The sequence below is a fragment of the Patagioenas fasciata genome, chromosome W, assembly GCF_037038585.1.
Source record: "Patagioenas fasciata isolate bPatFas1 chromosome W, bPatFas1.hap1, whole genome shotgun sequence".
Classification (NCBI taxonomy): Eukaryota; Metazoa; Chordata; class Aves; order Columbiformes; family Columbidae; genus Patagioenas; species Patagioenas fasciata.
Window position 1 is genome coordinate 47,791,231 of NC_092559.1, and position 22,727 is coordinate 47,813,957.

Sequence of the window (22,727 nt, forward strand, 5' to 3'; positions counted from 1 at the left end):
CAGTGCTGGGTGCACGGGGAGTCTGCGCTCCACAAACACGCACACTAAGATCTCCAAACTGTCCATTTTTATTGTCTTTGAGTTCCGGAATTCGGTTAGTTTCAGCCTATTTTCGTTTCTTTGGTATTACTTGTTCTTTCCTTTGCGGTCTTCAGGAGGCCTTCTTGCGGTTGGTCATTCTGGAGGAAGTTCCTCTTTTTTCCTCCATGTCTTCTTACCTTGTTACCTTCTAGATTCACAATTAGTCTTACAGTTGGTTTAAAGCAAGCCAGGTTTACAATTCGCCACACAGTTTGCGCAAAGCTTGGCCGTTATTTCCTTTGTCCTAGCTCCATGCCCTTTTTGGTTAAGAGGGGGTCCCACCAGCAACCGCAATGTCTTTTGCAACCCTCGCAATGTCCCCCTTGCAACCCTTCATGCAAGCAGAATAGCTGCACTCCTTCAGTACGAATCATAACAACATTTTTCACACAATTATACTTTTTGTCATCTTGACAAACTAGGCCTTCAGATTTGATTCTTACATGATTCACATTATTCTCTGTGTCCCTTAGAGTTCTCCTGCAAAAAGGAAAACAAATGGGGCTCGCCTCTTTGAGGCAAAAATAATTAAAATGACAGAATTATCCAGCGGGTTTTTATCCAGTGTTCCTTGCCCAGGGCATCAGAAACTATCCATGAATTTGCGTTAAAAGGGGTTTTCAATACCAGTGGTACACTTCCCACAGTGGGGAGTTCCACCAGGACTGGCTGTCAAGGGTAATGGGCTGGACCCTTGGAATCATTTGGTCCCTTTAGAGATGGAATCAAGGAAGGAACTTTTGAACAGAAAGCGGTGATTTTGGGGCATCCATTTACCCCCCACCTCTCATTTACCCCTGTGACAGCTTGCCACAGACGAGTATCCCAATTACCCTCATGAGGTCTCAAAAGCCGTTTTAGGAGGCTACTTGTTCTTTCTACAATTCCATTAGCCTGTGGGTAATATTGGGTGTGAAAAGTCCATTTAATCCCTTTGCTTTGTGCCCAATCTTGTACGATTTTAATGGTGAAATGGGAACCGTTGTCAGACTGTATTTCTTGTGGCTTTGGAAAAGTTCCAAACCATTGTCGCAATGCTTTCACAGTCTTTTCACCTGTAGCCTTTTTAAAAGCTTCTGCTTGGACTAATCCTGATGTAATTTCTACTCCCACCAGTATGAAATGCTTGCTCCCTGATTTCTTAAAGGGGCCAATGTAATCCACCTGCCAGGCATCCCACAAACCTTTACCTTCCCTTAAATCCAGAGGGTTATCTTCTAAAGGGTGCCTTTCTGGCTGTCTCTGACATTGTTCACAAACTGATATGCAGGTTTTGCACATTTCCCTGGTGACAGGTCAGCCTCAGGCCAGAGCTTCACGATACAAGTCTTTAGCTCCAGTGTGTTTGTGCTTTACATGTAACCATTCTAACAAGCGTTTCCAATCTTCTGAATTTTGATCCTTTTGTACAGGGGCCAGTCTTGCTAATTCATCAGCTCAGTTATTCCATTCTCCTGCGGATCCCCCATCTACCTGATGAGAAGCCACCCAGCCCACAGCAAAGTTTCCTTTTCTGGAAATACTTAAGATTTCTTGCCACTGTTCTTTTTGCCACACTGGAATCCTATTAACTTCCCATCCGTTCTGTTCCCAGAAAGGAAGCCACTCGGTATAGCCCTTAAACACAGCATAAGAGTCAGTATAAATGTGTACAGGAGTAGCAGTTTGTGCTTCATGTTGGAAAACACTCCATACTGCAATTAATTCACCTACTTGTGCACTACCCTCTCCCTCTGTTATAATCTGTTCTTTGGAAGAGAAATGGAGTGTGACTGCCCTGTATTTCCACACTTCTCTTTTTGCAGAAGCATCAGTAAACCAAGCACTAGCTGACCGATCATGCGAAAAGGGAGGTGCGACTTGAATCACTGAGGCAGATCTATCTTGGTCATCGTCCGAGCTCTCCATTTCTTGTATAGCTAGATTTTTTAAAGCTCCTTCAGATACTGAGAAAATGTTACAATAATGTTCAATCTGAGCATACCGCTTTCGTACTGAGGCCTTTTGGGCTACCCCATCAGGAGGAGGGGTCCCAGAAGTGACTGTTTTTATGACTTTAAATGGGTCTCTTAATACGATTGGCTGCTGTCGTGCAATCTTCTCTACTTCTACTAGAGCCAGACTAACAACAAACAAACCTTTCTCCCAAGCTGTGTATCTCTTTTCGGCATCCCTAAAACCCCAGGAGAAAAATCCCACAGGTCGGGTTGGACCCTCAGGGCCTCTCTTCCATATGTGAACTGACAAGCCTGATAAAGCAAACCCCCATTCCACCTGAAAAAGGTCTGTAGGGTGAATAGGACCAAGGGCTTGGTGAGGTCTTGCTTCAAAAATTAGTAATCGCATAGCTTCTTCCTGAGAAGCTGTCCATTCCCATTTTACCCCTTTTCTTAACAAATCATAAAGAGGTCTAGCAATGACAGAAAAGTCTGGGATGTGTTTTCTCCAAAAAACTAATGACCCTAAAACATGCTGCAAATCCTTTTTTGATTCAGGCATTTCGATCTGAACTAAGGAAGCAAGAGTGTCCGGAGGGATGCAGATCATCCCTCCCTTCCACCAGATTCCCAGGAATTTTACTTCTTGTGAGGCCTTTTGGACCTTTTCGGGGGGAATTTGCAAACCCAGATTTTCTAAATGTGTAATTATATCCTGTTGGGTTGCCCCTACTTCTGTTATTTCATTTCCACCCAGAAGAATATCATCAATGTACTGATAAACAGCTATGCCTTCGGGTTTGGGTATTTTTTCTAGCTCTTGGGCTAAAGCGTGATGAGCTAATGTGGGAGAATGTTTCTACCCCTGGGGAAGTCGGGTGAAAATGTATTTTCCCAGGTGTCCTGGTTTTGTTAAAAACAGGACCGGTTCTCTTTCAGTGATTTTTCTTTCAGCTAAGTTCTTCTAGGTGGCTGTACGTTTCTGAGTTTTAGCCTGCATATTTTTTCCTAAGATGCTGTACTCGGTACTGATAAGAGACCAACAGAATTCTGAAGAAGCTCGTGTTTAGATTTATTACTATGGTAGCCAAGAAAGACTGATAAGTTTTCCCACTTTCCATCATGAGAGGATTCGTGTTTGGGGAGGGGTGGATGGAACAGGTGACTAAAACTGACCAATGGAAATATTCCATCCCATAATGGTCATACCCCCTATATAAGAGGGTGATCACGACGGTCACTCTCTCTTCGACCGTGACGGGCATCTAGAGTGGACCCTGTCTGTCTGCCTGTGATCTACAGGCCTCAGGCCCTGCATTCCTGCAACCAGTTTCCGGTTTGCTGTGAAGTCCCACCCATGACTTCCGGGGGCCTGGCCTGCACCTGCTGGAGCCGCCAGCTGCGCACACCCAGCTCTGCCACTGCTGGAGTGACGCCAACTCCACATTGAGCATTCGAGAGTGGTTTTGTATATTTTGTATATTTTGTATATATTCTCTATTTATTAGTAGCATTAGTAAAACCCTTTAAAACTCTCCAACTTGAAGTCTAAGTCTCTCTTCCTTTCCTTTTATCTTTCCTATCATCTTTCCGATCTAAAGGAAAGGGGTGATGGGAAGTAAGGGGATAAGAGAGAGCGTCTGCGATGGTTTATCGCCACCTTGCCTTAAACCTTGACACCAGGTGAAAGCAAAACGATCTCTGTCTTCTGGCTGCAATGGTATAATAAAAGCCATGTCCTTGACATCTGCTGTTGCCATGATTGGATGAGTCTTTTCCTGTATCATGGTTATTAGTTCAGTCAAATTGGGGACTGGGGCAGTTAGAGGATCAGTGTTAGCATTTAGCCGCCAAAAATCTATTGTAAGTCGCCACGTCCCGTTGGGCTTTCTAACTGGCCACACTGGAGAGTTAAAAGGAGAGTGCGTGTTAATTATGACTCCTTGTTCTCTCATTTCTTGTATAACCAGTTTGATGTCTTCTTTGGCACCAAGGGGCAATGGGCATTGTTTTACATTTGTAACATGACTACATGGGAGTGCCAGTGCAACTTGCAATAGCCTTAGATGTGACAATGGCGGCATTCCATAAGTCCACAATAATCCTGAATCTTCCCACCGTCTACCTTTGAGAGTATCCATACCTAGCAAACTGTTAGGAATGTCTTCAGTCACCATTTTAGTAGTGATTGTGCTCTCATTTCCTGGCAACAACAATTTTACCCAAGCAACTTTCATAACTTCTGTTGACCCTAAAGCATTAAGGACACAAAAATGTCGCTTCAAGGGAAAAACTCCACACCTATTAGCATTTACTTCGCTTAGAGCAGAAATTTGTGCACCGGTGTCGATGAAAAAAGTTACAGGTGCACGCTTAGGGCCCACTATAGCTGTGATTAACAAATCTCCCCCTTTGGTATGTGTGAGTTGTCAGATATAAATCCATCCCCCATTCTCCCACCCACTACTAAGGAATGGAGGTTCTAGTTTTCCTTTTTCTGGGAGAGACTCTCATCCTCGATGGGGGAGGGAGTTGAAGGTATAACAGGTAGGATTTCTTTTACATTCTGTGAAGGTTCTTTTGAATTTTGCCACCTTGATACTCCTTTACTAAGTTTATCAAGGGCTAAGCCTTCCATTATATCTCTGGGAACTCCCTTTTTAATTCCCAAAACCCACCATTATTGTTGGGCCTTAGGCTGTTCTCCCTTTGCTGTTTTAATGCATGGTTGTTCTTTTTTTTGGGATACTGGTAACAGCAGCAGTGTTGGCAGAAAGGGGCAGCTTTTTGATTTCAGTATGATGGATGATAACTTCCTCATGCAGATAGGGGAGGAGTCGACTAGGAGAGGTGCACTGCTGCATCTCATCCTCACTAACAAAGAGGGTCTGATTGAAGCAGTAAAGGTTGAGGGCTGCCTGGGTTGCAGTGACCACGAGATGGTGGAGTTCAGCATCTCGTGTGGCAGGAACAGAATAGCAGGTAGAATTGCAACCCTGGACTTTAGCAGGGCTAACTTCGGCCTTTTCAAGCAATTGCTAGGGGAAATCCCATGGGCAAGACTGCTTGAAGGAAAAGGGGCCCAAGAGAGCTGGATTGCATTCAGAGATTGGTTCTTCCATGCTCAGGATCAGAGCATCCCCACACATAGGAAGTCGAGGAAGGGAGCCGGGAGGCCTGTGTGGTTGAATAGGGATCTGTTGGGTATGCTCAAGCAGAAGAGGAGAGTTTACAGGTCATGGAAGCAGGGGCTGGCCACTTGGGAGGAATATAAGGCTGCTGTTAGAGGATGTAGGAAGGCAGCTAGGATAGCCAAGGCCTCCTTAGAATTACAGCTGGCGAGAGGGGTCAAGGACAGCAAAAAGAACTTTTTCAAATACATAGCAGATAAAACTAATACCAGAGGCAATGTAGGCCCACTGATGAATGGGGTGGGTGCCCTGGTGGCAGAAGACACAGAGAAGGCAGAATTGCTGAATGCCTTCTTTGTCTCTGTCTACTCTGTTGGAGGCTGTCCTGGGGAGCCCCGTACCCTTGAGACCCCAGATGAAACCAGGTCAAGGGAGAAGTTTTCTTTAGTCGATGAGGACTGGGTTAGGGAGCTATTAAATAGTCTGGACATCCATAAATCCATGGGTCCAGATGGGATGCATCCACGGGTGCTGAGGGAGCTGGCTGAAGTCATTGCTAGACCGCTCTCCATCATTTTTGCCAAGTCTTGGGAAACGGGAGAGGTGCCCGAGGATTGGAGGAAAGCAAATGTCACTCCAGTCTTCAAAAATGGCAAGAAGGAGGACCCGGGTAATTACAGACTGGTCAGCCTCACCTCTGTCCCTGGGAAAGTAATGGAACAGCTTATCCTTGATGTCATCTCAAGGCATATCTGGGATAAGAGGGTCATTAGGGGCAGTCAGCATGGTTTTACCAAGGGTAAGTCATGCTTGACCAACCTCATAGCCTTTTATGAGAAAGTAACAAGGTGGATGGATGATGGTAGAGCGGTGGATCTGGTCTACCTTGACTTCAGTAAAGCCTTTGACACAGTCTCTCACAGCATCCTCACAGCTAAGTTGAGGAGGTGTGGTCTAGACAATAGAGTAGTGAGGTGGGTTGCAAACTGGCTTAAAGAGAGAAGCCAGAGAGTGGTGGTCAATGGTGCGGAGTCCAGTTGGAGGCCAGTATCTAGTGGAGTGCCTCAGGGGTCAGTACTGGGGCCAATATTATTCAATATATTCATTAACGATTTGGACGAGGGAATTGAGTGGACTATCAGCAAGTTTGCTGATGACACTAAGCTGGGAGGAGTGGCTGACACGCCAGAAGGCTGTGCTGCCATCCAGCGGGACCTGGACAGGTTGGAGAGTTGGACGGGGAATAACCTGATGAAATTTAACAAGGGAAAGTGTAGAGTCCTGCATCTGGGCAGGAACAACCCCAGGTTCCAGTATAGGTTGGGAAATTACATATTAGAGAGCAGTGTAGGGGAAAGGGACCTGGGGGTCCTGGTGGATAACAGGATGACCATGAGCCAGCACTGTGCCCTTGTGGCCAGGAAGGCCAATGGCATCCTCGGGTGTATTACAAGGGGGGTGGTCAGTAGATCGAGAGAGGTCCTCCTTCCCCTCTACTCCGCCCCGGTGAGACCCCATCTGGAATATTTTGTCCAGTTCTGGGCCCCTCAGTTCAAGAAGGACAGGGAACTGCTGGAGAGGGTCCAGCGTAGGGCAACAAAGATGATTAAGGGAGTGGAGCACCTCCCTTATGAAGAAAGGCTGAGGGAGCTGGGTCTCTTTAGTTTGGAGAAGAGGAGACTGAGAGGTGACCTTATTAATGTTTATAAATATATAAAGGGTGAGTGCCACGAGGATGGAGCCAGGCTCTTCTCAGTGGCAAACAATGATAGGACAAGGGGTAATGGGATCAAGCTGGAACAAAAGAGGTTCCACTTAAATTTGAGAAAAAACTTCTTCTCAGTGAAGGTGACAGAGCACTGGAACAGGCTGCCCAGGGGGTTTGTGGAGTATCCTTCCCTGGAGACATTCAAAACCCGCCTGGACATGTTCCTGTGCGACCTTACCTAGGCATTCCTGCTCCGGCAGGGGGATTGGACTAGATGATCTTTTGAGGTCCCTTCCAATCCCAAACATTCTGTGATACTGTGATACTGTGATTCCTCTCGATCTCTCTTCTAGGATTTTTACTGGGCCATATTTCCTATTGTAATCTATCAATTTTTATGCTACTTCCCCCCACATCCACACCTTTTGAGTATTTGTTTGATTGGGGGAAGTCAGGGGAGGGGTGAAAAGAGGAATCCATGCTAGTATTAGTTCCTTCCCTCTGTCTCTCACTTCTGTTACCCTGGCTCCTAGCCATATTTTCCAGTCTTTTTACTGGGCTCATTAGTGTGATTGTCCTTTGAAGGTTGAGTCCAGTAGATTTTAGTGACTCTGGACGTCCCCTTATTAAGGGAGTCATCATGTCTGGATTTACTGGCAACATCATTGGAGATTCACATTCAGAAATTAATTTCTTTTCACGTATCATTTGCAAACAGGCTGATTTGTGTACACTCTCTAACAATTGCTCTGGTGTGCCAGTAATTGCTAAGGGCTCTCCCCTATCTAAGGGGTTTAGCCCTCCAGCCCAGTAAGCAGCTCGCTGGGTTAGAGACCATGGGGCACGTCTGTCAGCAGTTGTTAAGACTCCATGCCCCAAGTATCCATTTGCCTCTTGTTCACTTAACTGAATTTGGTCTCCCCCAGTTAGGGATACACACCACACATATTCAGTTTCAGATTCTTTAGGGAGGCGACCGTAGTCTTTCTTAAGTTTGGCCAGCTCCGTGGCAGTGTAAGGTATTTGCTTAGTTGTAGTGTGAGGGTCAGTATCCTCCTCATTTGCATAAAAGTATTCTGTTTTAACTAAGGGTCTCACGTGTGGGAATTCGTCATAACATTTTCCCATGTCCTCCAATTCTTTCTGAGGGTAGACTTGATTTATGTGTCGGATATTTTTCTCCTCTAAATCCCACTCCCTCAGCACCCCCATGTTCTCCTTTAGAGTAGCTTTCAATGAGCGGTTTTCTTCCCTCTCCTTTTCTAATTGCTGAAAACAGTTTTCTAATTGTTCTAAATTGGAGGTTGTTTATTGCAAGACCTGCAAAAGATTTTCAAGGGATTCTATTTTTTTACTTTCATTACTGTGCCGCATGAAGCGATCTTCGATTGCCGCTGCTAGGCTGGCTCCTAGAACAGTGCAGACTACAGTCTTATCTTTCTTTGATCCAAACTTAGACTTAGTCTGCAAAGAAATCACTCAGTCCACTACACTCTGTAAATTAGCCCCATTATCACGAGCCCAGTCTTCTTTGGATATGGAGGGTCGGACTCCACACTTTACTAAAAGCGTGTAGAACGAGTCCTGATCTTTCGCTAACCAAAAATCCTGATTGTCAGTTTTTCCGGTCATTCTTATTACGAAGGGGCGGTACACACTCTAGGAAGGCACAACTTAGTTACAAAAACCACTGCAACAACTGTGTCACCCTTCTCTTTCCTGAGTGGTTGAAGAGGCCTAGAAATCTGCTATGGGAGGACCAAACTTAGCTACACAAACACACAAGATTGCCCCTTCACTCTCCCTACTCATCAAGCACACAAGGTCAGTAAAACAATTAGTGTGATGTATGTGCTTTTTTTAAAAAACAGACAGGTTCAAGCCACTTGAGCATATTTACATTTAACTAATCTCCTTGCCAAATCTTCCCCTATATCCCCATGCATTCCACCCCTTTACTCACGTGACTTGCTTCTGCTGGGGCCGACAAAGGCAGAGTTGTTCATCTGGGCTTGTGAGGTGTAGCACAGAGCAATTTACAGGGGCACACCATAAACACATACAGAAAAGGAAAAAACACATTTCTACAATAATCAGGTGTCCCATTCATCTTGTCAAGGAATTAAATGAGTCATTCAACCAGGCGTTATCAGTAGATTGTTTCACTTGCTGCATTAGTTCCAAAGATGTGAGATCTTGTCTTCCATGCTGGCTAGTTCATCATCTGTGTTGAAGCAACACATGCCTTCAAAATCGAAGCAGCATTTTCAGCCACTACCTACTCAGAGAAACAACAATAAGAAATATTAATGTTAAAATCCCTTAGCATAGCACAATTCTGTAACACAGCTATGGGGGTTGTCACCTTCCAGCAATACATAGGCTGCTGCTCCAGCTCCTTCAGCTGGTATCACTCTGGGTTTAATAACATGCTGTGGGTTAATTGCCCACACAGACTGCAAAGTCGTGGCCTGCACTTTTTCAGATTGGACTTCAGTTAGATGTTGGGTCTGTGACACCAATAACATTGTTCCAGTGCTGTCTCCTCTAGATAGAACACAGGTGTTCACTGAAGATGCCTGAAATACAAGAACTCGAGAATCTGATATTAGTAAAGGATGTAACATAAGAGGAGAAGTCAGGGTACAAAACCATACAGCATTCTCTGGAGTCATATGAATTTTTACATGTGGATCGATAGGCTGCAGTCCCACTTCACAATCCATTGGCGTGAATAATTTCATTTCCCCTGTAGTTAGTGCTGACACTGTATCCACAGAAGTGTATACATATTGCCACCCCCTAGATGGGGATATGGGGCCAAGATAGTCAACCTGACAGATATTCAAGACCCACTGACCCCGTTTTACCTTTCCCCATGTTCTTAAATGTAGCTGTTTACAAGAAGCACAATGATGTGAGCATGTTTTACAAGTATATAACAGCAAAGGGGTTTGACTGTGACCAATGTCCCATGTGTGTGCAGCATAAGCTGATCCATGGCCACAAGCTATATGCACATTTAGAGCTTGAGTGTGCAGCTCAGCAGAGATCATATTATCTGCTTTCTTACTGTTTTGAGACTCAAATGAATCAACTTTATTGTGCTCTGCTATTAACCCTTCACAAGGGGAATCTTCCTCCACAGAAGATGTAGGGATGAAAATTCTCCAATGCCCTAAAAATCCTAAAAAGGTATGTAATTGTTTTATTGCAGATGGTACAGAAAACTGCTAGCCTGTGTGCTGTACTTTATCTGGTGTTTCTCTAAGCTGCCTATGCCAAACTATTTCTAAAAATAGTACAGTAGCACAAGAGCCCTGCGTTTTTGTCAGAGTAATTGCCCAGCCTTGGTCCTGCAAATGCACCTTCAAAAATTCAGCAGCTGCTTCAGTTTCTTGTTGTGACACTGCCATAATCAACAGATTATCAATATCTTGGCAATCAGTAACAGTACCTGACCAGAGTGCTATATCAGCTACTATCATTTGGTGGCAAACGGAGGGACTGTGTTTATATCTCTGAGACAATACTCAGTAAGTATATTGATTTGTTGCCAGGTAAAGGCAAACTGGTCTTGCACTGAGGTGGCAGGTGGGGTGGAGGGTGGGTGCAGTGTTGGTGGTGGGGGTAGGGCTGGTTGGCTTTTTTGCATAAGCATTAACTTTTGCAAGCAGCAAAAAAATTGTGATGGTATGATCCCACTTATTTCTGATCGTGGGATACCAGCTTGTACTAAATCATTCCACATTAGTGTTCTCATCACCTGTGCTGTAACTCTTCTCAGTTTTGCCAGATTTCCATTATCCACCACCCAAACAGAGGGTCCTGAAATTACAACCCCAATTCCCCTCAAGGCATTTGCTGTCATGCCTGCATTACCTGTAGCATTTGTCACTGCTACCCAGTCCGAATCGGATCCCATAGTCAATGCATATGCCACCCCCATCTGCCGTACTAAATCAATACTTTCCTCCATTGTGCACCAATTTCCACGGGACAACATAGATTCAACAGGTTCGGCATATGCTGTTAAAACTGCTGCACACAAACATTGATATAGTGTAGGTGCAATAACATCTTGCCTGTCCGGACCTCTGACAGTTTGCAGCTGAGCATATCGTTGTTGTATCTGATCATCATAGGCTATAGAGCTTAAGAAATCTTTTTCATCTGCTAATAAATGGATAGACACAACTCCACTATACCAAGCTGACAAAATCTGTGCCGGAATTCCTTCCCCGCTCGTCTGCTGAGAGATCTCTGAAAATGCTGTTAACTCCTTCAGAGAGTGAGTATGTGCGATCTGCCTCCCCTCATCTCCTTGTTCCTGTTGGAGCATCATTTCTATGGGGGGTTGTGCTCCCACCACCTCCCTGCCATTTAAGTCTGGATCAAATTCAGACTCAATATTGGAGTCTGAAGATTCACTCCAAATATTTCCACCCCATTCCTTGGGATTCCAAGAGTGTTTTGTGGTAAGAGGACAAACCTGAGAACACAAAAACTCACTTTTGGCATATTTTTCCTTTCGTTCCTTAGCAATACATGCTAGCAACCAGTCTACATTATCTTGGAGCTCATAGCACTGCTCTGCTTGAACAGTAATTGCTTCTTGTGGCGATCGCCTTTGCATCCTGTAAAATCTCAACCTCCTTTTCCAATTCTCTTATTTTACTCTGCAATGCAACAACCTCACAATCAAGAGCTCTAAGACGGGTAACAAATAACCATCCCAATTTCCCTGCTAATTTGTGAGAAGTCAATGCCACTCTCCATGGAAACTTTAACATAGCTGCTTGAATTACATGGGGGGTAATCACCGCCCCATCATCAATCTGAGGCCATGCCTCAGGCGGAGCGAATTCAGACAGGAGAGCAGCCACAGGAGCCCAGCGCTCTGTACTGGGCCATCCCAGAATTTGGGGAGTCACCCTCGAGGCCTCCCCAGTCCCCGGTGTTTTTGCAAACCACAGCATGGCTGGTTCTAGCAACTGCCGACTAACGCCAAATGTGTACACATACACAGGCAAGTCACAAGAAGAGCCAGAGGCCATGAATGCATTGCAAAGAGCAAGTTTTATTTTAGTTACCTCTCTACTGGGGGATCTCCGAAGCCACACCTAAGCTCCCAGGCAGAGGTGACACCAGCGGGGACGCAGGCACTGGTAAGTTCAGCCCTGCTGGAAGATCACTGGGCCTGCTGAGCTCACCTGTATTTCAAGGCTTCAGGCAGGCGCAGCCTCCCACTCTTTCTCACAACAAAGCAGGAATCTCAGATATAGTGATAAGGTGCCTAGAGTTTCTCACAGACCTATGTCATCTAACACAGAGGTTCTACTCATCAAGCACACAAGGGCAGTAAAACAATTAGTGTGATGTATGTGCTTATTTAAAAAACAGACAAGTGCAAGTCACTTGAGAGTATTTACATTTAACTAATCTCCTCGCCAAATCTTCCGCTATATCCCCATACACGTGCTCTGTCAGGTCTTGTCGGGTTCTGTCAGGATCTATCGGTCTCTGTTTGGTTTTCTCAGGTTTTGTCAGGCTCTGTCATGATCTGTTGGGACATATTAGGCTTTGTCAGGCTTTTTTGGGGTATATACGGCACTGTCAATCTGTGTCATGCTTTGTCAGGTTCTGTCGAACTCCTTTGGGCTCTTTCTGCCCTACCAGACTTTTTCAGGTGCTGTAAAGCCCTGTTATGCTCTGTCAGGGCTTTTCTGGCACCCGACACTTTTTCAGCCTCTGTCAGGTCCTGCCAAACTCTATAGTACTCTATCAGGCGCTGTCAAGATTTGTCGAACCCTGTTGAGCTGTATTGGGCTCTGGCATGCCCTGTCGTGTTCTGTCAAGGCCTGGTGGGCTCTGTCAAGCTTTGTTGAGCTCTGTTGGGCTCTGGAAGGCTCTGCTGGGCTTTCTCAGGTTTGATCAGGCTCTGTCAGGCCATGTCAGGATTTGTAGGGCTCTGTCAATCCCTGTGACATTTTGTCAGTGTCTTTCAGGCCCTGTTGGTCTCTGTGTGGCTTTCTTGAGATCTGTCGGTCTGTCTCGGGCTCTGTCAGGCGCTGTGAGTCTCTGCTAAACTCCTTTCAGCTCTTTCTGCCCTACCAGGATTTTTCAGGCTCTGTAAAGCCTTGTCATGCTCTGTCAGGCCTTGTCAGGCTCTGTCAGGCTCTGTCAGGCTTTGTCAGGCTTTTTCAGGCTTTCTTGCCATTATTCAGGCTTTTTCAAGCTCTGTCAGGTTCTGTCAGGCTTTGTCAGGCTTTTTCAGGCTTTCTTGCCATTATTCAGGCTTTTTCAAGCTCTGTCAGGTTCTGTCGAGATCTGTAATGCTCTCTCAAGCTGTGTCAAGCTCTGTCAAGCTTTGTTGAGCTCTTTCAGGCTCTGTTGCACTTTGTCAGCCTCTGTCAGGTCCTGCCAGGCTCTATCATTCGCTATCAGGTGCTGTCAGAATTTGTTGAATCCTGTTCATCTGTGTTGGGCTCTGGCAGGCCCTTCATGCTCTGTCAGGCACTGGTGGGCTCTGTCAATCTTTGTTGAGCTCTGTTGCGCTTTGTTGGGTTTTGTCAAGCTCTGTCGGATTTTTCAGGCTCTCTCAAGCTCTTGTGGGCTCTGTCATTCCCTGGCGGGCTCTGTTGAGTTCTGTCAGTATCTGTCAGGCTCTGTCAGGTTCTATCGGGATCTGTAATACTTTGTTGAGCTCTTTCAGGTTCTGTTGTGCTTTGTCGGCCTCTGTCAGGCCCTACTGGACTCCGTAGTGTAATGTAAGGAGCTGTGGGGATTTGTTGGGCCCTGTCGATTTCTGTTGGGCTCTGTCAGGCCCTCTTGGTCTCTGTTGCACTTTGTAGGGCCCTTTTGAGACTGTGTCAGGCTTTATTATGCTTGCTCAGATTGTGTCAGGTTCTTTTGGGCTCTGTCAAGATTTGTCAATGTCTGTCATGCTCTGTCACGCCCTGGTGGGCTCTATGTAGCTTTGTTGAATTCTGTTGGGCTCTGTCAGGTGTAGTCGAGCTCTATCAGGCTCTTACAGGCTCTGTCAGTCTCTGGCAAACTCTCTCGGGTTCTGTTAGGATCTGTCAGTCCCTGTCAGGCTCTGTCAAGTTTCATTGGGCTCTATCAGGCTCTTGTGGACTCTGTCAGTCCCTGGCGGGCCCTGTGAGGTTCTGTCAGAATCTGTCAGGCCCTGTCGAACTCTGTCAGGACCTGTCAGGATCTGCTGGGCTTTCTCAAGTTTTGTGGGGCATGTAGGGCACTGTTAATCTGTGTCATGCCCTGTCAGTCTCCGACGGGCTTTGTCAAGCTCTGTCCAGTTCTTTTATGCTGTTACGGGCTCTGTCTATCTATGTCAGGTTTTCTAGGGAAATTTTGGGCTGTGATCAGCTCTACTAGGCTTAGTCAGCTTCTGTCTCTGTGGGGCCTACTCACGCTCTGTCAGGTTTTTTTGGGCTCTGTCAACCCCTGTCAAGTGTTGTTGGGCAATGCTGGGCTTTGTTGTGTTTTTTGGATCCCTGTTGGGCTTTGTTGGTCTTTGTCCGGCTTTGACGGCTTCTGTCAGGACCTGTGGGGCTCTGTAAACTTTTTTCAGGCTCTGGCTGTGTCTGTTGCAATATTTCAGGCTCTGTTGGGCTTTGTGAGGCTCTGTCTGGCTCTGTAGCGCTCTGTAAATCCCTGTCAGGTTTTGTCACGCTCTTTTGATTTCTGTCAGTCTCTGTGTGGCTTTGGCGAGATCTGTTGGTCTCTCTTGGGCTCTATCAGGCTCTGTCAGGTTCTGTCAAGTATTTTTGGGCTCTTTCAGGCTTTTTCAGGCTCTGTAAAGCCCTGTCATGCTCTGTCAGGCATTGTCAGGTTCTGTCAGGCTCTGTCGGGATCTGTTGGGTTTCTCAGGCTTTGTCAGGTTCTGTCATGATCTGTCAGGCCATATCAGGCTTTGTCAAGATTTTTTGGGGCATGTAGGGCACTGTCAATCTGTGTCATGCCCTGTCTGGCCCTTTCAGGCTTTTTCAGGCCCTGTCATACTCCTTCGAGCACTGTCATGCTTTATCTGGATCTATTGGGCCTTGTTGAGCTTTGCCGGGCACTGTTGGGCTTAGTTGGGCTCTGTCAATTCCTGCCAGGTTCTGTTGAGCTCTTTCAACCTCTGTCTGGCCCTGTCGGGCTCTGTCGAGGTCTGTAAGGCTCTGTCAAGCTGTTTCAGGTCTTGTCGTGCTCTGTAATGCTTTGTTGAGCTCTTTTAGTCTTTGTCACACTTTGTCAACCTCTGTCAGGTCCTGCCGGCCTCTTTCGTTCGCAATCAGTCGATTACAGATCCCAGTAGAACCTGACAGAGCCTGACAGGTCCCAACGAAGCTTGAAAGAGCCCAAAAGCCCCCAATGCAGCCTAACAGAGCTTGACAAAACCCAACAGAGCCTTAGAAAACACGACAGAGCCTGACAGAGCCCCATAGACTCCGAGGAAGATTGACAGAGCCCCACAAAGCCAAAATAAGGGCAAGAAAGCCTGAAAAAGCCTGACAAACCCTGACAGAGCCTGACAGGGCCTGACAGAGCTTGATAGAGCCTTATAGATTTCGACAGAGGTTGACAGGACATGACAGAGCTTTAAAGATCCAAATAGAGCCTGATAGGAATTGACAGAGCCCAAGACCGACAGTGCCCGACAAAGCTCAAAAGAACCAACAGAGCCAGATAAAGCATGACAGAGCCCGAAAGAGCAGGAAAGAGCCTGAAAGAGCCTGATAAGAATGGACAGAGCACAACAAGGACTAACAGAGCCTACCAGAAACTGAGAGAGCCCGCCAGAGCATGACAGATCCTGACTGAGATCAACAGAGTCCAAAAGAGCTTGACAAAGCCGGACAGAGCCCAACAAAACCTGACAGAACCTGAAAAACTCTGACAGAGCCGGACACAGTCTCACAGGGCCCAACAAAGACTGACAGAACCGAACAGGGCCTGACAGAACCCGACAGAACTCCACAGGGCATGACAGAGAACAGCAAGGCACAACAAAGCTCGAGAGAGCCTGACAGGACCTGACACAGATTGACAGTGTCCTACATGCCCCAAAAAAGTCCGTCAAAGTCTGATATGGCCTGACAAATCACAACAGGGCCTGATAAAGTTTGATAAAGCCCTACAGATCCCGACAGGTCCTGATAGAATCCGACAGGGCCTAACAGAGCACAACAGGGTCCAACAGATCTTGATATAACCTGACAGGGCTTGACAGATCCTGACAGAACTCGACAGAGCCCACGAGGGACTGACAGAGCCCGCAAGAGCCTGACAGATCCCTACACAACCCGATAGAGCCCAACAGAGCTTGACAAAGCTTGATAAAGCCCACCAGGACCTGACAGAGCATGAACGGGCCTGCCAGAGCCCAACACAGCTCAACAGGGTTTGCCAAATCCTGACAGTGCCTGATAGTGAACGATAGAGCCCGGTAGGACCTGAAAAGGCTGACAATGTGCAACAGAGACTAAAGGAGCTCAACAAAGCATTACAGAGCTTGATAGGGCCTGACAAAGGTTGGCAGAGCCTTATAGATCCTGACAAAACCAGACAGTTCCAGACAGAGCTTTAAAGAGCCCAAGAGAACCTGACAGGAATTGACAAAGCCCAGCTAAGTCTGACAGTGCCTGACAAAGATCGACAAGGCCAAACAGAGCCAGATAAAGCATGACAGAGGCCGAAAGAGCACGACAGGGCCTGAAAAGGCCCATGACAGGTCTTTACAGAGACTGAAAAAACCTGATAGGGCAAAAAGAGCATAAAAAAAGCTTGACAAAGCCCTACAGAGCCTGACAGAGTCAGAGAGAGAGCGATGGATCTTGACAAAGCCACACAGAGAATGACAGGGCCTGAAAGAACATGACAAAACCCGACAGAGACCGAGCAGGCCTCACAGAATTAGAAAGAAGCTGACAAAGCCCAATAGAGCTGATCACAGCCCGAATATGCCCTAGAAAACACGACATAGATACATAGAGCCCATCACAGCCTAAAAGACCTGGACAGAGCTTGATGAAGTCTGACAGGGCATGACACAGATTAACAGTGCCGTACATACCCCAAAATAGCCCGACATAGACTGATAGCACCTGAGAGATCATGATAGAGCCCAACAAAGCCTAGGAAAGCCCAACAGATCCCGACAGATCCTCACAGAACACAACAGGGACTGACAGAGTACGACAGAACCCAACAGAGCTCGACAAAGCTTGACAGAGCCCATCAGGCATTTACAGATGCCTCCAGGGACTGACAGAGTATGCCAGGGCACAACAAAGTCTGACTCTGTGGGGCCTGTTCAGGCTCTGACAGGTTCTGTCAGTTTCTGTAAGGCTCTGTCAAGCTGTGTCAGGCCCTGTCATGCTCTGTAATGCTTTGTAGAGCTCTTTCAGTCTGTGTCGCACTTTGTCAACCTCTGTCCGGTCCTGCTGGGCTCTATCTTTTGCTATCAGGCACTGTCAGAATTTGTCAAAACCTGTTGAGCTGTGTTGGGCTCTGGCAGGCCCGTTCATGCTCTGTAAGGCCCTGTTGGGCTCTGTCAAGTTTTGTCAAGCTCTATTGGGCTCTGTCAGGTTTTGTTGGGCTCTGTTGCGTATTGTCGAGCTCTGTCAGGCTTCATTGGGTGCTGTTGAGCTCTTTCAAGCTTTGTTGAGCTCTTTCAGGCTCTGTCACACTTCGTCAGCCTCTGTCAGGTCCTGACGGGCTCTATCATTCGCTATCAGGTGTTGTCAGAATTTGTTGAACCTTGTTCAGCTGTGTTGGGCTCTGGCAGGCCCGTTCATGCTCTGTCAGGCACTGGTGGGCTCTGTCAATCTTTGTTGAGCTCTGTTGCGCTTTGTTGGGTTTTGTCAAGCTCTGTCGGATTTTTCAGGCTCTCTCAAGCTCTTGTGGGCTCTGTCAGTCCCTGGTGGGCTCTGTTGAGTTCTGTCAGCATCTGTCAGGCTCTGTCAGGTTCTATCGGGATCTGTAATACTTTGTTGAGCTCTTGTCACACCTCAACCTTGTCACACCCTGCTGGAATCTATACTTTGCTGTCAGATGCTGTCAGCATTTGTCAGACCCGTCGAGTTCTGTTGAACACAGTCAGGCTCTGTTGGGCTTTGTCAATCTCTATAGGGCTCTGTCAATCCATACCAGGTTTTGTCAGGTTCTTTCAGGACCTGCGGGTCTCTGTGTGGCTTTGTCAAGATCTGTTGGTCTCTCTCAAGCTCTGTCAAACTCTATCGGGCTCTATCAAGCTTTTTTGGGCTCTTTCTGCCCTACCAGGCTTTTTCAGCCTCTGTAAAACCCTGTCATGATCTGTCAGGCCTTGTCAAGTTCTGTCGGGCTTTGTCAGTCTCTTTCGATCCCTGTCGGGGTCTGTTAGGCTTTGTCAGGCTTTGTCGGGCTTTCATGCCCTTATTCAGGCTTTGTGGGGCTCTGCTGAACTTTCTCGGGGTCTATCAGGCTCTGTCAGACCATGTCAGGGTTTCTAGGGCTCTGTTGGGTTTTGTCAGGCTCTGTTGGGTATTGCCGAGCTCTGTCAGGCTCCACTGCGCATTGTTTGGCTCCTTCAAGCTTTTTTGGGCCCTGTCGGGCTCTGTCAGGTTCTGTTGAGATCTGTAAGGCTCTGTTGTGGGGGACTATGGTGGGTAACTGGATTCCCTGACGGAGGGCATGGCAACAGAAATTAGCCTTGAAGATATTAAGGCCTACCCGTGAGAAAGATGGGAGTAAAGGAGTATCTGGAGATGTTAAGGATGTACCCGTGAGAGAGAAGGGTGTAAAAGAATAACACCCATGATAGCAAAAATAGCCAATGAGATGTTACTGCTGTAACTTGTAACCAGTAGTGAAGAGACACATGAATTGGTAAAACTGTATAAAAATGCCCTTGTGGCAATAAATGGCATCTACTACTTTCATCCTGGAAAAACTTGGTCTATGTCGTTTGTCCGTCTCAACCGCGACACTCTGTCAAGCTGTGTCAGGCCCTGTCAGTCTCTGTAATGATTTGTTGAGCTCTTGTAGTCTCTGTCGTGCTTTCTCAGCCTCTGTCAGGCCCTGCTGAGGCAAGAAAGCCCGACAAAGCCTGACAAAGCCTGACAGAGACTTACAGGAATCAAAAGAGCGTGACAAAGCCCAACAGAAACCGACAGTGCCTGACAAGACCTGATACAGCATGACAGGGCTTTACAGAGGCAGAAAAAGCCTGGTAGGGCATAAAGAGCCCAAAGGAGGTTGACAGATTCCGAGAGAGCCTGACAGAGCTTGAGAGACACCAACAGAGCTCGACAAAGCCACACAGAGACTGACAGGGCCTGAAAGTGCCTGACAAAACATGACAGGGATTGACAAAGCCCCGCAGAGCCTGACAAAGCCTAACAAAGCCCAACAGAGTCTGACAGATCATGACAGAGCCCGAGCAGGCCTCACAGAGTCAGACGAAAGCTGACAAAGCCTGATACAGACCATCACAGCCCAAAAAGGCCCTACAGAGTCCAACACAGATAGACAGAACCCATCACAACCTAAAAGACCTGGACAGAGCTTTCCAAGGCCTGATAGAGTCTGACAGGGCATGACAAAGATTGACAGTGCCCTACCTGCCCCAAAAATCCCGACAAAGCCTTATATGGCCCAAGAGATCACGAAAGAGCCTGACAAAGCCTGAGAAAGCCCAACAGATCTTGACAGATCCTAACAGAAACCAACAAGGCCTGACAGAGCACGCCAGGTCCCAATAAAGCTTGACAGATCCTGACAGAACCCAACAGGGCCTCACATAGTACAACAAGGCCCAACAAATCCCAACTATTCCTTACAGAGCCTGACAGGGCCTGACAGATCCTGACAGAACCCGACAGAGCCCAACAGAGCTCGACAAAGCTTGACAGAGCCCACCAGGGCCTGACAGAGCACGACAGGGACTTTCAGAGCCCAAAACAGCTCAACAGGGTTTGAGCAAGTTTTGACAGTGCCTGATAGTGAACGATAGTGCCCGTCAGGACCTGGCAGAGGCTGTCATTGTGCAACAGAGACTAAAAGAGCTCAACATGCATTACAGAGCACAGCAGGGCCTGACACAGCTTGACAGAGCAAGATGAGGCACAGAAATGACTTTACAACCCTTAAGATTTTAAAGAGATATGTTTATTTACATGGCACTGGACACACGGGGAATAAATTCACCTAATACGTGTGTAAATTCACAGTAGCTGTGAGCTTGGTTAAATGCAGTAAAGTGTTACATATACATATTCATAACCTTTCCCTGAGAAGGCGGTTCTTATTACGAGTTCTGGGAGACCATTTCCATAGTCTTCACCTCTGGCTCCTCCTGGTTGCAGCTGTGCAGTGATCATGAACCCGGGTCCTCTTCTCTGTACACGATCACGTTTGGTCCAGTGTGATGAGTTGGTTAGGACTCAGACTGCTGGGTTGGTTAAAACTGGCATATCTCCTGTCAGGTGTCCAAGTTTCTGTTAACTAGTTCACCCAAGGATGCACCCAAGGATGCACCCAAGGATTATTATCTTTGCAAGGCATCAGTGAAGTCCTGTCTCTTGTACAATAAAGCACAAAAAACTAAGCAAAGCCAGGCAATAGTGATGTGGGTTAAAGGGTTAGCTCTCTGTTAGCTCTTTAAGTCTTTAAGTGTTAATTAGTTAATTGTTAATTCCCTGTAACACTGCTGGACTCTATATTTCACTGCCAGGTGCTGTCAGGATTTGTCGGATCCTGTCAAGTTCTGTTGGGTGCTTTTAGGACCTGTGAGACTGTGGGCTGTGTCATGCTTTCTCAGGTACTACTGGGCTCGGCCAAGCTTTGTGGAAGTCTGTCAGGCTCTGTCATTCCCTGATAGGCTCTCTCATTTTCTGGTAGGCTCTGTTAGGCCCTGTCATGCTCTGAAAGGCCCTATCAGGCTCCTTCAGGCCCTGTCATGCTCTTTCAAGCTGTCATGCTGTATCTGGCTCTGTTGGTCCTTCCTGAACTTTGTCGGGCACTGTCGGGCTTAGTTGAGCTCTGTTAATTCATGTCAGGTTCTGTTGGGTAATTGCAAGCTCTGTCTGGCCCTGTCAGGCTCTGTCGAGGTCTGTAAGGCTCTGTTAAGCTGTGTCAGGCCCTGTCAGGTAATTGCAAGCTCTGTCTGGCCCTGTCAGGCTCCGTTGAGATCTGTAAAACTCTGTTAAGCTGTGTCAGGCCCTGTCAGGCTCTGTAATGCTTTTTTTGAGCTCTCTGTTGCACTTTGTCAGCCTCTCTCAGGTCCTGCCGGGCTCTGTCATTCACTATCAGGCGCTGTCAGGATTTGGCAAACCCTGTTGAGCTGTGTTGGGCTCTGGCAGGCCCGTTTGTGCTCTGTCAGGCCCTGGTGGGCTCTATCAAGCTTTGTCGAGCTCTGTTGGGTTCTGTTGGGTTTTGTCGCGGTCTGTCAGGCTCTTGCGGGCTCTGTCAGTCCCTTGTGGGCTCTGTCGAGTCCTGTCAGGATCTGTCAAGCCTTGTCAGGTTATATCAAGATCTGTTGGGCCCTGTCATGCTCTGTCAGGTCCTGTCGGATTCTTTCAGGATCTGTCGGGATCTGTAGGGCTTTATCAAACTTTATCAGGCCCTGTTGTGATTTGTCAGGCCATATTAGACTTTGTCGGGCTTTTTGGGGGCATGTAGGGCACTGTCAATTTGTGTCATGCCCTGTCATGCTCTGTCATGCCTTGTCAAGCTCTGTCCAGGTCTTTTAGACCGTTTCAGTCTCTGTCTATCTATGTCGGGCTCTGTTAGGTATTTTCAGGCGGTAATGGACCCTATCGGGTTTCGTCGGGTTCTGTTTGACTCTAATGGCCCTGCTTGGGCTCTGTCGCGTTTTGTTGGGCTTTGTCAGGCTTTGTCAAGCATTGTTGGGCAGTGTTGGGCTTTGTTGGGCTTCTTTGATTTCTATCGGACTTTGTCGGTCTACAGCGCGATCTGTCAGGGTCTGTTGGGCTTTTTCAGGTTCTGTCTGGCTCTGTAGGGCTCTGTCTATCCCTGTCAGGTTTTGTGAGGCTCTATCAAGCTTTGTTGGTCTTTGTTTGGCTTTGTTGAGATCTGTCAGTCTCAGGCTCTGTCTGGTCTGTCAAGCTTATTTTGGCATCTTTCTTCCGTACAAGGCTTTTTCAATCTCTGTAAAACCCTGCCATACTCTGTCAGGCCTTCTCAGGCTCTGTCAAGTTCTGTCAGGCTTTCTCAGGCTCTTTAGATCACTTTCAGGCTCTGTCAGGCTCTGTCAAGCTTTGTCGGGGTCTATTAGGCTCTGTCAGGCCTTGTCAAGATTTGTAGGGCTCTGTTGGGTTTTGTCAGGCTCTGTTGGGTACTGTCAAGCACTTTCAGGATCTATTGGGCACTGTTGTGGTCTTTCAAGCTTTGTCAGGCTCTGTCAGGTCCTGCCGGGCTCTATCATTTGCTATCAGGCACTGTCAGAATTTGTCCACCCTTTTGAGCTGTTTTGAACTCTGTCAGTCCCTGTCATGCTCTCTCAGGCCCTGACAGGCTCTGTTAACCTTTGTGGAGCTCCGTGAGGCCCTGTCAGGTTCTGTAAGGATCTGTCGGGCTTTGTTGGGACCTGGAGTGCTCTGTCAGGCCCTGTCAGGTTCTGTCAGAATTTGTTGGGAATTGTTGAGTTTCTCAGGCTTTGTCGGGCTCTGTTGTGATCTGTTGGGCAATATAAGGTTTTGTCAGTATTTTTGAGGCATGTAGGGCACTATCAGTCTGTGTCATGCCATGTCAGGCTCTGTTGGGGCTTGCCAAGCTCTGTCCAGGGAATGTATGTGGAACTCGTCAGGGTCTGCCTGAGACCATTTAATCTCAGCAGGGTTCGACAAATCCTGACGGTGACTGATA

The 22,727-nt window shown here is 47.2% G+C and overlaps 1 pseudogene; it reads right to left on the bottom strand.

Annotated features, from left to right (window-relative positions):
• Window positions 1-3,819: 3,819 nt before the first annotated feature.
• On the bottom strand, window positions 3,820-8,489 carry LOC139826307 (uncharacterized; annotated as a pseudogene).
• Window positions 8,490-22,727: the final 14,238 nt, after the last annotated feature.